Source organism: Triturus cristatus, chromosome 2_1 (assembly GCF_964204655.1).
Source record: "Triturus cristatus chromosome 2_1, aTriCri1.1, whole genome shotgun sequence".
NCBI lineage: Eukaryota > Metazoa > Chordata > Amphibia > Caudata > Salamandridae > Triturus > Triturus cristatus.
Window position 1 is genome coordinate 200,879,744 of NC_140581.1, and position 5,689 is coordinate 200,885,432.

The following is a 5,689-nucleotide window of genomic DNA, read 5'->3' on the forward strand; positions in this document are numbered from 1 at the left end:
GCAGAGTCCAGCTGTCTCCACGGGGGGTGTCATGGATCTCCTCAAGTCCCCTACATCCGGCCCCCATCACAAGACTCAGCCAGGCCTAGGAATGCTCGTAAAATGACAGCAAACCCCCATGAAGTCAAGGACTGCTCCTGGCAGAGGCCGCTTGCTTGGCCAGATCTTGAGGCGGTTCTGGGCTGCTCAATACCTTGAGAAAATGTGCCACGTTGCCAGGTAAAGTCCAGAACGCTTCAGGACGGGTCCTCTAAACGCACTCCTGGCAGGCGCGTCAAACATCACACCAACGATCGCTCCATTTAAGCAACCAGAGGACACAGCGGGGAAAGGAAATCCTTTTATTAAACACCTCCAGCAAATCAAACACCTCCGGCATAATGCATTTTGGCTCATTATCCTTCCTCAGATGCCGATCATGACACAAAGGTAACACCCACACCTCCTCATGAGATTTTACCAGCTCTCTCATTGGTCAGAGTCCAGCTGTCCCCACTTAGATGTTGAAAGTCTCTGCTGCAGTCTTGAGTCCTGGACTACAGCTCCCAGCATGCAACTAGCTGGGTGAGTACTACTATGGGGACTAATGTTCTTAAATAAGTGCTGAAATACCATGCAAAAGGGGTGCTTTTGTTGTATCACTGGTGTACCTGAGTCGGGGGGTGTCCTGGATCTCCTCAAGTCCCCGACGTCTGGCCCCCATCACAAGACTCAGTCAGGCCCCGGAATGCTCGTACAATGACAGCAAACCCCCTTGAAGTCACGGACTGCTACTGGCAGAGGCCGCTTCCTTGGCCTGATCTCGAGGTGGTTCTGGGCTGCTCAAGACCTTGAGAAAATGTGCCACATTGCCAGGAAAAGTCCAGACCGCTTCAGGACAGGTCCTCCAAACGCACTCCTGGCAGGCGTGTCAAACATCACACCAACGATCGCTCCATTTAAGCAACCAGAGGACACAGTGGGGAAAGGAAATCCTTTTATTAAACACCTCCAGCAAATCAAAAACCTCCGGCATAATGCATTTCGGCTCATTAGCCTTCCTCAGATGCCGATCATGACACAAAGGTAACACCCACACCTCCTCATGAGATTTTACCAGCTCTCTCATTGGTCAGAGTCCAGCTGTCCCCACTTAGATGTTGAAAGTCTCTGCTGCAGTCTTGAATCTTGGACTACAGCTCCCAGCATGCCACTAGCGGGTGAGTACTACTATGGGGACTAATGTTCTTAAATAAGTGCTGAAATACCGTGCAAAAGGGGTGCTTTCGTTGTATCACTGGTGCACCTGAGTCGGGGGGTGTCCTGGATCTCCTCAAGTCCCCTACGTCCGGCCCCCATCACAAGACTCAGTCAGGCCCCGGAATGCTCGTACAATGACAGCAAACCCCCTTGAAGTCACGTACTGCTACTGGCAGAGGCCGCTTGCTTGGCCTGATCCCAAGGGGGTTCTGGGCTGCTCAATACCTTGAGAAAATGTGCCACATTGCCAGGAAAATTCCAGAACGCTTCAGGACGGGTCCTCCAAACGCGCTCCTGGCAGGCGCGTCAAACATCACACCAACGATCGCTCCATTTAAGCAACCAGAGGACACAGCGGGGAAAGGAAATCCTTTTATTGAACACCTCCAGCAAATCATATGTATATATATATGGTGGTCGCCGGTAGGTAGTTATAGTAAGGACCTATTTTCCATAGGAAAAGCGTTTTTTCTTTTCCCAATAACTTTAGCGCCGGTTGATGAATCTTCGCGAAATTTTCAAAACTAGTGGCCTGCTCCGGTCAGCTCCTGTCTTGAAGGTTTTGGGGTATTTTGCCAAGCAGGAGCCAAGAAAAAAGGGGGGTCCCAAAACGTGTTTCCTCCATGTTAATTTTCATAGGAATCTTTAGACACGGCTAAAGCCCGAACTGCTGAACGGTATTAGGCCAAATTTGGCAAAAAGGCAGCCCATGGTTCAGAAAAAGCCCTTTTTGTTAAATGGTGTAAATATGTTCAGTAGTTTCTGAGAAATTCAAAAAACAGAGGTCAGAAAATCAATTTCCCATAGGAAACTTTAGCCAAGGCTACAGCCCGAACTGCTGAACGGAATTACACCAAATTTGGCAAAAAGGTAGTGCTTGGTTCAGAAAGCATCCTTTTTTTAAATGGTGTAGATCCGTTCAGTAATTGCTGAGAAATTCAAAAATAAAAGTTTTGATATATAGGGATGCCGTGGATTTGCGACCCTTCCCAAGCACGAGCTTCACTATGATTGGCTGCAACACTCCAAACCAGGAAGTGTTGGCAGCCATCTTGTGACTCGGTAGAACCAAATCACAAGAAAACAGTAAAACAATGTTGAAAGAAAAGAAAAGGGGGCGGGGTAGAAACACCCTGACCCCTAGGCCTGCTCAGCTGGTCCCACAAGGACCCCCAGGGCCCAATAAAGCTTTTTTTTATTTAGCCGAAATTCGCGCTGGGGTTGCGAATCCCACAAAATTATTTTTAAAAAATGAAGCACGGGCTCCCGCGCAATGAGGCCCCAGGCCGGGCCAGGTCCCGGGGGCATTGCCAAAAAATATTAGCGGGGGCCCCCACAGCCCCGGGGACTGCCACCTCCCTGGGGCTATGTCTATGATATGCGGGACAGCACATGGCCCTCCCGCCACCCCCGGGGCTTTTCTGAAATATTCGCGAGGGGGGTACACAGCCCCCCCCGCAGCTCCGGGGACCGTCACTCCCGGGGCTTTTTAAAAAAAATTATTAAACCTGTGTGGGGGGGCTGAAGCCCCTCCACACGCCCTGTGGACCGCCACCTCCCTGAGGCAAAAAAATGTAAAATGGGGGTTTGTTATGGAACCGAGGCTTCACTCACATCGGGAGTGGGGCCGCACCGTTTCCCTCCAGGAGCCCTCGATGGCCCTGGAAACCGCCACCCCCCAGGGCCGGCTCCTGCAGTGTTCCGGGGTGCCCACCCCAGGACACTGCTGTTTGCTATGACAGGACAGGAGCCATGCAGCTCCTGCTCTGTCATAGCAAACTTGCTTTGGATTTTGGAAGCAAGAGCAGGGAAACCTGCTCTCTCTTCCAAAATCCAAAGGGGATTGCTTTTCCACATGGGGAGCTGCATGTCAGCAGCTCCCCGTGTGGAAAAGCAATGCCGGCTCCCACAGGACGCGGGAAACCGGTGGGACCTTGGGGGCATTGGGGCTCTCCCCATGGTCTCCAACAGATAGGGCCGGCCCTGGGGGATAGGGTCCCAGGGGACCACAGAGGCCTCAGGCGGGGGGCCATGCAGCCCCCGTCACTAAAGAAGTAAATATATGTGGCCATGGGACCGGAATTGGCCACGGGAGGGGGTCCCACACGACCCCTTCCCGTTCAGATTTTTTTTTTTTTAAAAGGGGTCAGGCCCTGGGGAATAGGGTCCCCAGCGCCCCAAAAATGGAAAAAGAAGGGGGGCCACACAGCCCCCCTATTACATTTTTATCTTTTTGAAAAGACAAGCATTGTGCCAGAGGCCCCACCCCCTCCCAGCAACACTCTGCAAACACGCCCTGTGACGCGTTTTAAGTTGGGGAATTAATTCCCCTTCAATACAGGGGGTCCCTGGGGGCCAACTAGATCACCAGGTACCTCCAGTATACGCCACAGTGCTGCCTTGGAGAGAGGTGGTCCGAGGCCATGCCTCTTTTTACACCCCTCTGCAACACAGCTCTGTGGCGCTTAGTGGAGGTACCTGGTGGGTTAGTTGAATCCCAGGGACCCTCAGGACTCAAGAGGATTTAATCCCCCAATTTACAACTCACCAGGGGGCGCGTTTGCACAGTGGTGAAGGGAGGGGGCATGGCCTGATGTGAGAAGTGTGCAAACGCACCCTGTGGCGTCTTTAAGTTGGAGGATTAAGTCCCCTTCAATCCTAATGGTCCTTGGGGGGCAACTAGCCCACCAGGTACCTCCAGTAAGCACCAGGGAGCTGCATTGCAGAGTGGTGGTCCAAGGCCACTTCCCCTTTTTATATCACTCTGCAACACAGCTCTGTGGTGCTTACTGGAGGTAGCTGGTGGGCTAGTTGGCCCTCAGGGGCCCTCAGGATTCAAGGAGACTTAATCACCCAACTTAAAATGCACCACAGGGCGCATTTGCACACTTGTCACATCACGCCCCGCCCCCTCCTGCACCACAGTGCAAATGCACCCTGTGTCGCGTTTTAAGTTGGGGGATTAATTCCCCTTCAACCCTGAGGGTCCCTGGGGGCCAACTAGTCCACCAGGTACATCTTGTAAATGCCACAGGGCTGTGTTGCAGAGAGGTGCTCCGAAGCCACGCCCCTTTTTACATTACTCTGCAAACGTGGCTTCTGTTGCACTGCTGGTGGGGTGGTGAGGTCCTCTTGTGTCATGAGGACCTCAAGACCCAAGTGGACTTCATCCTCTGAGCAGCAGTACGCCAGAAGCTGTGTTTGCAGCGTGGTGTACAAAGGGGCATGGCCTCAGAACACCTCTCTGAAACGCAGGTCTGTGGCACTTACTGGATGTACCGGGTGGGCTACTTGGCCACAAGGGACCTTCAGGAATCCAGGGGACTTAATAGCGATGTCATAGTTAGAAATTAGCATTTACAAACCCATTGAAATTCACTGAAAAAACATAGGTTTCAGGTACGTTATAGTTAGAAATTGGCATTTAAAAAACCTTAGAAATTCACTGAAAAAACCATGGGTTTCAGGGACGTTATAATTAGCTGGACATTTCACTCTTACAAAATCATAGAAATTCGGCTGTTATAGTTAGTTCCGCTAACTATCACTTGCGCACCCGCAATGCACTGCTCATGACGTCACATATTACATCGTTCATGACATGGTCAGTGACATCACTGATGACATCTCAAATGACATCACACTCTAATATAACCTTTGATACACCCACTGTAAAATACAGACTACCATTTTCTAAATCATTCACACCAATACCAGTTACTACGTATGCACTCACTGATTCCTAGGTCTACACACACATCCACTCATTCATCCATAGAATCACTCATACATGCAGTCACTCGTCAATACTAGGGGTGGGCGGAATTTGCGAAATTCACTTTCGCAAATTATCGCGAAAATGTTAAAAATCTCCGCAAACACGAGGAAATATTGCGGAGATGCAGAAGTTTTTTTCCCGCCCGTTCGCGGTATTTTCTGCGTGGTCGCGGCTCGCCAACTTACCCATGCGGTTGCTCGCGGGCGCGGCCATCTTGTTTTCACTTGTCTCGCGGTGCATGATCGCGAGAAGAAAGACGTGATCGTGCGACGAATGACGTTACTGCGGGCGTGAACTGTCGCGAGACAGCGCAAATGGCTACCAACAATCCAACATCTCGTGGAGAACGCGACCGGATCGGGAAAACTTGTCGGCGAACGAGGGGATTCAGGTAAGGCGATCGCGCGCACGCGAGAATGTATTATTTTACAGCGCGAGCAAGCAAAACATTTCTGGTAAAATGCGGATTGCGGAAATTTTGACATTTTCGCGCTCTCCGCGGAACGCGAAAATGTCAAATTATCACAATTTCCGCCAGTGGAACGGAATTTTAGCCCAGGCCTAATCAATACAACACTATCATATGCACTCATACATCTATACAGACACTCACACACCGCCACTCATCCATGCAGTTACTCACACACCTAGTCAATCATGCTAAGAATCAAT